At 42.1% G+C, this 11,265-nt stretch overlaps 2 protein-coding genes across 3 annotated transcripts in view; one reads left to right on the top strand and one right to left on the bottom strand.

Annotated features, from left to right (window-relative positions):
• The window catches only part of LOC101851896 (GPI inositol-deacylase), a 66,695-nt gene that overhangs the window by 15,707 nt on the left and 39,723 nt on the right, over positions 1-11,265 (bottom strand). The gene's annotated exons all lie outside the window — the stretch shown is intronic.
• Positions 8,576-11,265, top strand: part of LOC106013173 — a 12,350-nt gene continuing 9,660 nt past the window's right edge. Inside the window, exons 1-2 of the mRNA XM_013088196.2 lie at positions 8,576-8,820; positions 10,532-10,613. The gene's annotated coding sequence lies outside the window, so the exon portion shown is untranslated. The remainder of the gene's footprint in view (positions 8,821-10,531; positions 10,614-11,265) is intronic.

Raw genomic sequence — 11,265 nt, 5'->3', positions numbered from 1 at the left:
ACACACACACACACACACACACACACACATACATACACACACACACATACATACACACAGAGAGAAACGCACACCTATTTCCAGACAATCCTTCCACGTCTCGCCAACAAAATCCTAACAGACACCACCAACATAAGGACCTTAGTGTCTTCGTGTTGGGCTTCGATCAAGGCGATCAGTGTCGATAGTTATTGATGAACAACCTGGCTCCACAGATCGATCAGCTTTACCCTATTTGGCAACAGAAGCCCACGACATAGCCTCCCGTTTGGTACCTTTTGTCAAACTCTATTCACCTATTCAAACCCCTCCTGACGTCGGATTTTTTGCATTATAAAATTATGTGGGGAATAAACAATTTCTATTTAAAAAGGCCTAAACGATATATAATCAGGGTGATTTCGATCGGCATAGGAACGTATTCTATACGGTCAAGACGGAAGGAGAGGGGTCTAAACCACGCTAATCTGCTTAATACTCTCTCCAGTTTGGGAGGTCTCTCTGGGAAGTATCTTTTTCGCCTCGTTCGGGCCTTTATTTTGCGACAACGCTACTAGGACACGACACACGTTTTCTTACTCTGTCTCTAACGCACGCGTCGTTTCAAAAAGGACGTAACGAGACGGCGTAAAAGAGTGCCGGCTGGAGAGCTATCTATGACCGCAGAGTTAAATCCCAGCACAGAGCGGTGGCTTGAAGACTGCAGTGCAAGGATTTCACCTCTGACGGAGGATCTAGATGACTTAGGTGGGATGCTCTACTCGTTCGATCTCTCGGTTCGTTCGATATGGTCCGGAGAGAAAAGTTGATGTCAGCTAGGCCAGTGTACAGGTTCCAGTTAAAACTCAGCAAGAACAAACGTTTATTTATGAAAATCTGGACTCTCTGTGCGAGAAGAGAGAGAGGGGGAAATGTGACTCCGCAGTCCAGGGGGAGCTAGAAGAGACAAAAGCTGGAGAAAGGAAATTAGTCCATTCACTAATCAAAGACCTACTGATAAAACTAATCATTATTACTTATATTCTCTTCTTGTTTCCTCTTGGTGTCATTGTATTTACTTATATTCTAATAGTCAATGACTGACTGATACGAATAAGATCGTTAACACGACACCCGCAAAACGGAGACGGGACCAGAAAACAAACAAAAACGTTCACATAATATGACAGATCCGACATGCTTCAACAGGGTACACTCCCCAACGCAGGTGGTCAAGGAAAACATAGGTGCCAATTAACAGCGGCCTCGGTTCAAATGAAAGGCAAGAACCATGAACCTGACGGAAACTATTCTGTTGAAGGAAACACTTATTCATGACCGCGGGGAGTTCCAAATACATTTTTATCAATATCACTACCGTTATTTCTGCTGCAATTGTTGCAAAATAAACCGCCCACAGCCCCTCCTCAAGCTAAATGCAGTTATCCTGAGTCTTTATTTCCCAAAAAAAATTCCGGATTAATAAATAATAATCGATAGCATTTGTACAGCGCAAATCCCCGCTGGGCAGCAAGATCTATCAGCAAGAGAATCTGTATTGATAAATAAGATAAATCAAAGCAACAAACACACCAGCTTTAAAGAAATAAAACAGGGGAGGGTCATGAACGGAGAAAGAACAGTGGTCGCACGAATATACATTCAACACAACTGACTGGAACAGCCATAAGCGGACCAACTGCAGAGGGCCAATGTCGCAATCACAGAGATGCCCCAAGGGCCATCCACTGACGTGTGTAATCTAAGGACGGGATAAACCTCAAAATCACAACCCCCACAAACTTCTATAATTTTTGTCTTGATTTCTGAGTACTGTCAATGCAACAGGAAAGCATTCGTAACTATCGCCCGTCACTGATAATGATATAGATTCGACTTGGTGTAATGCCTCTTTTCCGACAGCGGGGCCATCTGAATGGTATGTGAAGTGGTATAGGTTTAAAACCGTTGTCAACATTATTACTTATCTCCGAAAGGACGGAGCTAAAACAGGAAATTCTTGTAAAGTACCTTTCCCACGGACACAACGTCGGGCCGAGCTGAGGCTCGAAGCCCCGAACCCGCAATCTCACGACTACGGGTCCGGTAACCTAAGCACTAGACTGCCGACGGCACAGTGCCACCTGAGATAAAGACACCTTTGATCGAAGACACAACATGGACATACTTTCTATTATATTTGCAAGTGTGCTGAGCAAACAACGTTAAAAGAAATTCTACGCACAAACTTACTTCTGGGAAAAAAATCCACTTTCTGACAAAGTAGTATGTAGTCAAAGCCTTGTCAAACATGTAATTACAGTGTATTACACAAATGTACTGCCAATAAAAAAAGATTCCATCTTATATTTATATGTTCGTTCGGTTCGTCTTTTGCTTGGTCAAATAATTATAATTATTATTTCGAGCACGAAATTGAAACATGGCGTATTCTACGGATAAATCAAGAAGAAGAAGAAGGACAAAATACAAAAGGAGGAGGAGGAGGAGGAAGAAGAGGAGGGGGAGGAGGGGGCGGCAGGAGAGCATCAACAGCAAAAACAATAGCAACAATAACAACAAAAAGTTGACGGGGGCACACATTAATCAGTCACCCAGCACTCATCAGAAAGTAACTGAATACAGGTGGGTTTTAGAAGAATTTTTTTCGGTCACAGTTGAAAGACTACTCTTTTGTTGAACCTACGAGGAGTGAATGGCTCGTACAATGTGCGAGGCGATTATGTGTGTCATTGGTTCAGTTTCAGTGAAGCGAATCCTTAAAACGGGCTTTCAAAACCAACATTGATCTTTGAAGAGCGAAAGCTTCAAACGGGAACTAGGCCTTAGACAACGACAGAAAAGAAAGAATCTTTATCAAGAACTGAAAAAGCAAAAGCGCTCTAAACTGACGTTTTATGACACAAGCCTATATCTTTGCCTTTATGGAGTGGTCTCCGTCAAAGCAATTTCAAAATCAAACGATTCAGGGATCGTATTGCTCCAGTTTCTACATGTATGTGTATATATATATATGCGTTAAGTGTTAGCGAGTAAAAAAAGCAAGGGAGCGGGAAAAAAAGATTGAGCTTGTTCACTACTGTCGATTTTGTAAACTAGACAGACAGACAGACAGATAGATAGATAGATAGATAGATAGATAGATAGATAGATAGATAGATAGATAGACAGATAGACAGATAGATAGACAGATAGATAGAAGAGGTGAATACATGTGTGGAAGGAGAATCAAGAGGAGTGAGAAGAGGAGAAAAATGGGGAGAAGAATAAAGAGAAAGAGGAAGAGGTCGAGGGTGACGACGATCACAAAAAACCCCCACAGCATTGAAAAACGCTGTTTTAGTAAGTGTTTTATGGCACTTGCAACGCAATGCAGTCATATAAGGGCTGAAGATTAGAGGTGTTACGATAGAGTAAGAAACATAGAAAAGGAGGAGAAATAAAGACATGGTGTTTGACATGAAAGAAGAAGCAAGCCACACCAGAACACCCGCCAACCGACCACGAATTGGCGGCGATAGAAAATTTCCCAGAAGAACATAATGAACGCTGGAAACAACTGAGCAGGTGTTTAAAATCTCAAATGTGATACATTCCATTTGAGGTGTATATTTTCTGAAGAAAAATTAGAATTTTATTGGTGTTATTGCATTACACCAATAATTTTATTTCAATAACACGAGGCCCATAAAACGTAAGACGCCATGAAATCCGGACCGTCAATCGTGGGGACCAACAAATAAATCATCAACGGATGAATTCGTCGGAAAAATTATGCTTAAACGAGTATCAGGTAGCGCACTGTGCATAATTCCAATCACATCACGGTGCACCTTTCTTTCAAGATTCCACAGTATCGGTTACGTGGGCTGGCGCGCTTGTCACACGTCGACGGAAGGAAATGGGATACTGATTGGTTCGTTATATTTTCTTCTCTCTTGCGGGATTGATATTTTGTTTGTTTTGCTTTTAGTTGCTTTTTTGTCGTGTGTGTGGGGGGGGGGGGGTGAGTTCAATGCCATACAAAACACAAATAGGAAAGCTGCACGCACAGACAGACAGACAGACAGACAGACAGACAGACAGACAGACAGACAGACAGACAGACATCAACCCTCGATTTCTCTCCCACCTCGCGTGTGGTGTGAGCCTTTTACCACAAACAAATCTGACCTCACCACCATTACAGGAGAGAAGAAGAAAAATGACCCGCCACTTTGCGCATCTATCTCCTGGGTGGTGGACAGAACGTTCGGGCGATTTGTAACGCCTTTAAAGAATAACAAGAAACAAAGGAAACTTAACTAATTCGGCTCATCAAGCGCCATGAATTAATTCCGCCGTATCGACCCGCCCACCACGTCCCACCACATAAGCGCCGTGTGTAGGTGGGCTGGTTTCCCCGGACTGTAATGTACTGCTGTACTGTGGGTCTCGCGTCACACTGTGCCGGGCGGCTCCTCCCGATCTCTCGCCGATCAAGGAGAGCCGGGGGCACAGAGCTGGACCACTGGGCGGACGGCGCTTTTTTATTTGTTAGCTCTTCTTTTGTTTTTTGTTGTTGTTTGTTTTTTGCTTCTTGGTTGTTGTTGGGAGGGTGTTTTTTTTTTCTTTTGTTTTTGTGTTTTCCTCTTGTTGTTGCTTGGTTGTTTGTTTTGATTTGTTGTTGTTGTTTTTTGGGGGAAGGGGTCAATTTTTATGTTTGCTTGTTTGTTCGTATGTTTGTTTGTTTGTCGGTTTGTTTGTTGGTAAGGTAAATGTTTTACGGAGCTTGCAACTGCATAAGGTCATCATATGAGCGCGCGGGACACATTAAACATTTTCAGTTAGTAGGAAATATTGAATTTTGTGCGGGAGGCGGCTAAAGCCTATTCTCATCGATTTTAGGCCACCAAGGGATCTTTAACGTGCGCAACTTACACACGGGCCCTTCGAGATTTTTCGCCCTTGTCCGAGAAGGCTAGGTGCAGATCTTTCCTACCAGGAGATCAAGGGTGTGGCTGAAAGACAGCAGTAAGAAGGAGCCAAGGAGTAGCAGTAGAAAGGCTGCCGAAAGAGTCAGGAGCCCAGATGAGAAGGCAAAGGAGGTGAGAGGGTGGGAGCAGAAAGTGGAGACGAAAGCAGACGACAGAACATTGCAAGAGAGCAGGAAACAAGGTGAAAGGAGACGATTTTAGAGAAGAAAATATTTCCGTCGCTACCCGGATTCGAACCTGGGACCTTTGAATGAGAGGTGAACACCATAACCTCTAGGCCACGAGAGCCCCCTTTTGTTTGTCGTTTGTGAGGGTTCTGGGGAGGGGGATTACTTCCAACTCTTGTTTTATTTGCGTTGCAGGTATTGAATTTTTTCTTTTTCTTTTTTCTCCTTTTTTTTCTTTGGAACGAGGGGGGGGGGGCTGTTATTGCTTCACCCCTTTCAGTCAAGAGCAAGCAGAGCTTACTGTAGTAACAAACATAAAAAAAAGAAAAAGTAGAGACAGTGACGACAAGAAGGAACAAACTATACCAGAGCACCAGTCTACCACCACGCTGAAGCTGAGAGATCGTGTAACTCGTGAGCAACATAGATGTCATTAATGAGTAAAGTACGAATAATATATGGGAGGAGAAATAACGAACGATGCATTGTGGGAATCGTGCCCCTGCCAACAAAGTCAAATATACAATTGAAGGAACCCCAGATTCAAAGCCCATTTCTGATCATTGTCTACATGTTATTCAGAATACAACGGATTGACCGTACTGGGGGGTGCCCCATCTTTCGAAAAAGTGAGACGAACGTTCAAGTATAGAGTTCAACTACAGAGCCATGAACTTCTATAGGTCGTTCAGCCTCAGCTGCCCACACCTAAGGGCGAATTATCGCGAAGTCCTCTGTTTGACTGCTTTGAAATATTCCATATAGTGTTAGACTTTACTGGACGTTACAGATTCTAAATTGTGTGGTTAAGAAACCTTTACAAGTTAGGTTCCGATAGGTTTCCTTTGATGTTCGCCCAAACTATGTCAGATTTATAACAGAAGTTTTACAATAGAAGTTACATACGATGACACGGAGAAAATGTCTGATTTTCGTTGCAACACACCAACATTTACAAAACAGGGGCGGAACTCGTAGGAAATGTATGAATGACCAGAAAGTCACCAGGTCCTTGGTGAACAAGTCCAGGCTGACGAGACAAACAAAACGTAAATAACTTTCCAAGGGCATAAAAATAATAACATTTTGGTTACAATGGACAGCTAACGCTTTTAAGTTTTTATAAAGATAAAAACTCACCAAAAAAGGAGAGGAGTCATTGATCGTCCTCAGAATCGGACCCAAAGGGATTGATAACCATCTTTTGTTGAATAAATCCAAGCCAGTCAGTTTTCCAATAATTGTTCTCTTCTGCCATGACGTGTTCAACACATTTCTTCCAGTAGTGTCGGTCTACGTCAAATGTAGCATTCATCGTCAATGTCTTGATGTCCGCGATTTTCAAAATCATATTTTTGTCAGCGACATCGTGTTTAATCCTTGCCCAAACCAACTCGATAGGGTTTTAATGGGAATGGTACGGTGGAAGTCTCAGGCTTGTGTGTCGATGAAAAGCTATGACTTTATCAATAGCATAGATTTTGGGTCCATTTAGACTTTTGACTATTTGCAAAAGTTCTGGTTTTAAAGCGTGCTCTGGGAACTCGATGCTGTTGGTACAAAGCCATTCTTTTATGTTGTCTTTTCTCCATGCGGAAGTTGGTGTTTTATTTTCCTGCGCAACGCGATTATGATACGTTGCATTGTCCATCACAATACACGTAGGCCTATCGAGAGCTGGCAGTAGCTGATGTTTCATCCAATCTTCGAATATGTCGGCGTTCATTTCAGAGTGATAGTCTCTGTTGTCTGTTGACTTCGATTGGAAAATAAGAGCGGCATCGGAAACAAAACCCACATTGCTGCTTTCGGCATGAGCGATGATTAATCGTTGACCCTTGCTGGAAGGGACGTGCCGACCCATAGTAGCGTCTATCGACTGCCACTCTAGCTCTTTAGTATGGTGAGCGTTAACCCAGGTTTCATCAATGTAAACTATGTCGAAACCCTCCTTTCTCTTTTCTCTGACTTCTCGTAGATATCTGCTCCTCGAGGCAACGAGGTCTGATCGTTCGCATAGGATGCCTTTATTGTGTCCTAGTCTTTTTCTGAACGTGAACCCTGCACTTTTCCAAAACGTTGTCTTGCTCAAAGAAATTTGCATTTCTTCTTCAACTTTCGGAGGGTCACTAGTTCTCGTTTTTCAAACATTCTGACTATAAGACGCTTTATCACATCTCGGCCAAAATCATCAACTTTCCGTGGTCTATCAACAACGGGTCTTTGGGGTTCATTTGCAGATTTTACACTGCTTTGAAGATGGCGATTTATTGTTCGCCGCGATAAAAGTTTCTTAAAAGCATGAACAACTCGTTTCTTTGGATTTGCAGTGAAACAGTATGTATATCCGCGATTGGCTTCCGCACAAAAGTGTGTATATACATGTTGCATAACAGTCTGTGCGGTGAAATATTTACTCTTAAGGGGCTTTGTACATTTTGAGGACATTTTCACAATTCAAAAAAAGTCTCGTCTGCCCTGAGTCATGCACGAATTGATCCTTTTCTACTTTTAGGCAACACAAGACGCAGCGCTCAACTCTCAACACTCTCCGCATGATTTCCGTCGGCGAAATTCACTCATCATCTCACAAAGGCCCCACTTGTATGTTGTGATAGAGTACACGCCTTTAGATTATTATGACAGTGCGTTTTCAAGAGATTTGTGAGTGAGCTGTTTTCAGTTCGTCAATAACACCGGACTTGTCTGTGTTGAAAAAGAGGTAAAAAATGACCAGCATGTCAGCGTGCTGTAAATACATGATTGTTTGTTTCCACTGGGGCTCGAGGTAAATACAAAGCCCAAACAAGCTATCTTTTGCGGTAAACCAACTACGCTTTTAGAAAAATAGTTTTCGTAACGTCCAGGTCATTTCACTTTATTTTGTAAAATTTCAAATCGAAATACTGAGAACTGATTGAGCAGGATTTTTCTAACCGTGGGCAGCTGTGGCTTAACGACCTATAGTTACTTTTTGTAAGAGATAGCCCTCACCAAGATACTAACAGCTTATTATTTTTCGAAATTGAGACGCTTGGTTCTATACCAATAACACATAGGAATGAAAAAAGAAGGTAGAACAGTAGAGATGATAACAACAGCAAAAAAAAAAAAATTTTAAAAAGCAAAAAAAGAAAATGAGTACTCTGAAACAACAGGAACAACAAAAACGATAATACCAGAAGCAGCATCGATAGCAGCATTCTATCTTGCCGACTAGTGTTTATGTACTGACAGCACTGTTCCGTTCTATACCCACAATATCACAGATCTCGGTTCAGGCAGCTGTAACCACAGGGGATAAGCACCCCTCTCTCCCCTCCCTCACTCCTCCTGTCCTTCTCCTAATTCTGAGGCTGAGAGCGAGCCTCGCGGCGAGAAAGGCGCGGTGCCAAACTACTCGGAGAGATCAACCTTTCAGTGCGGCTAGAGCACTACAGCGGTGAGGACTGCCGACTTTTGATTTCAGCCTAGGGCTTAGAAAAGCTCCTACAAATATTATTATTCATATGTCCAAGTGAGCAAAGGTAATCAAGATTGGTATCGAGAACTTACATAACCCCAAGGATGGATGCTTTCTGTCCGTGGGCTTTCGTGCTTTGAAAAGACAGGAGGAAAAAAATAAAACCCAGACACAAACGAGAAGCCTTGGATTTTAGCTATTGTTTTCATAAACGGTGAGTACGCACGATTTTTCAGTTAGAATCTATGCCTATATTGTATCATTTGAGTTGTAGTTTATGGTACAAGTACAGTTACACTTTTCCAGGAATTGTTGCGGAAAACAAAAAAGAACAAGAAAGGAAGAACAGAAAGAAGACTAAACCAACCAGTGACTATGATCTCGTTATAATGATAAATCAAGAAAGCCTAATTCAGCTCGTGCAACAATAATACAACATAGTCTACATATAATATGTAATTCCAAACACTGAGAAATCGAATACGCGGTGACGCCCTTTCATAGACGAGTGTCTGTCTTTGGTGATAGATGGCAGTTAAACAATTAAAGAATTGACTTTTTCTTATCCCTTAACGCTCTCTGTTCCTCCTGCGTCCCACCAATCATTTCTTCGAAGAGTCTATTGTTTTTAAATATAGTTGATATAAGAAGAAAAAGGCTCTCCTCGAGTTGACACCATAACAGCTGCATTTCGCTATGGAACGGCGAAAGACAATGCGTGTCGAAGCACTGAAAACAAGTAAGAACAGGGTATGTCAGAGTACATTCCGTCTCAATTCAGTTCGATTATAATATCTAGCCCTTCGTCATCCTCCTCTCCTTCAACTCTGCTTGCCTCTGCTACATTTTAAAAGAAAAGTCTCGGTTTTATCAAAGTGAGCATTAATTCTCTTTTAGTCTGCACTTTAACTAATAAGCTTCCATCTGTTTTAGTGGGTAGTGCTAAATTCCAAGCATTTCACTGAATACCCGTATTTCCGCTGCTGCGATATTCTCTAAGGCATATTATTAAGAACCAAGGAGTACTGTATCTGATACAGTACTCCTTGTTCAGTACATGTACCCATCATTCAGCATGTGTTGCACGGTATTTCTGTATCACTGCTCCAAGTTTGCCAACTGCTTCAAAAACCCAACTAGGGACGCCCAACGTCTTAACATCAGATTACGTAACAAAGAACAAAATTACATTAAGCGGGACTGGTTTTGGTCCAGTGTATATTGTGATACGGTTATCAAATTCCTGACTGCCGAATACAGGACAGTCCCGGAAAATTCGGGACAGTTGGCAAGCCTGCTGCTCAGAAAGCCGAGTGCAATTAATATGCTGCAATACTTTGTTGTCCCGGGAGGCTCATAGTACTTGAAGATCAAGGGAACAATTGGGAAGGCCTTTGCGACTTCTGCAGGTTCAACTGCTAACCCAATCTTGAGCATTGAAAAATGGGTGCGCGATTCTTATAATTTAGACTTCTGCAGGTTCAACGGTTAACCCATCTTGAACATTGAAAAATGGGTGCGCGATTCTTATAATTTAGTTCCCCAGTTTCCGCTGTTGCAATTCTCATCTTGATATTGATCTATGACGACAATCTTTAAAGCACTCGTTCTTGAGAAAAACAAACTCATTAAGTTTAAGTATACCCCCTACTCATTCTAAGAGTGTTCTTTCTACTCTCAAGAACATATACAAACACGCAACATGAAAAACCTATTCAGGCACCGTTTTCGGAGACACATATAATAACATTTTACAGGGCCTATTAAAAATGCAACGGTGCCATCGATAGTTTTCTTTCACCACGATTTATCGGCCCCATTCAGGACACATAAAGAGGAAAGAATTCCCCCTCCCTTTTAAGCATTTCCCACTCTTCAGATACAGACCAGATATTCCCAACTGTTGCTTTCTGTCTTTGTCCCAGCGTGCCGCAGTGCGCCAACTTCACAAACAGAAGCGCAACCGAGAGCAATGGCGTGTGTCTGAATGACTGCCAGAGCAAAGGGGTCAGTGGAGTGTCTTTATCTATTTATTTATTCATTTATCTATTCGTTCATTCATTAAGTGTTTTTCTTGGCTATTTATGGCATATATGGACGTATCTAACACCAAATGTATTTATTCATTTTAAAAAATGTTTAATCGTTGTTTCTTTGATTTTTAATACAATCATAGGTTTTTAAAACCCTTTACCTATTACCCTTTATTTTCATCGCCATCGAGTTAATATAATTTTCAAGGATAGAGATTCATGGAAAAGAAAGGGGGGGGGGGGTGATTAACGTGATATTATGGATACACATATCAACAAACAAACAAACAGGCGCACATAAACACATGTCTCCATGAGCCTACATCTGCATGACAGAACAGCGTTATACAACGTCCGTGTGTATACATGTACTTGAGACAAGAAAAGTGTTCACAGCGGGCCTCTACCGGGACGGGGCGCGGGGCGAGAGGTTCTGCCCGGTCTCGTCGAGATACCTAACCAAGACGGGCATGAAATATAGATAGCTGGGAGGACCTCTGGGAAGACCTCTGTGGCGCCTATCCTGATTGCCTGCACGCGATGGTGTAGTAAAATCTACGCACTAGCTCCACTAGATACGCACTGAGACTACCCCCACCGCGGACTTTGGTATAATAATATTATTA

The sequence above is a fragment of the Aplysia californica genome, unplaced genomic scaffold, assembly GCF_000002075.1.
Source record: "Aplysia californica isolate F4 #8 unplaced genomic scaffold, AplCal3.0 scaffold00701, whole genome shotgun sequence".
Taxonomy (NCBI): domain Eukaryota; kingdom Metazoa; phylum Mollusca; class Gastropoda; order Aplysiida; family Aplysiidae; genus Aplysia; species Aplysia californica.
This window is presented reverse-complemented; position numbering and strand designations above follow the sequence as displayed.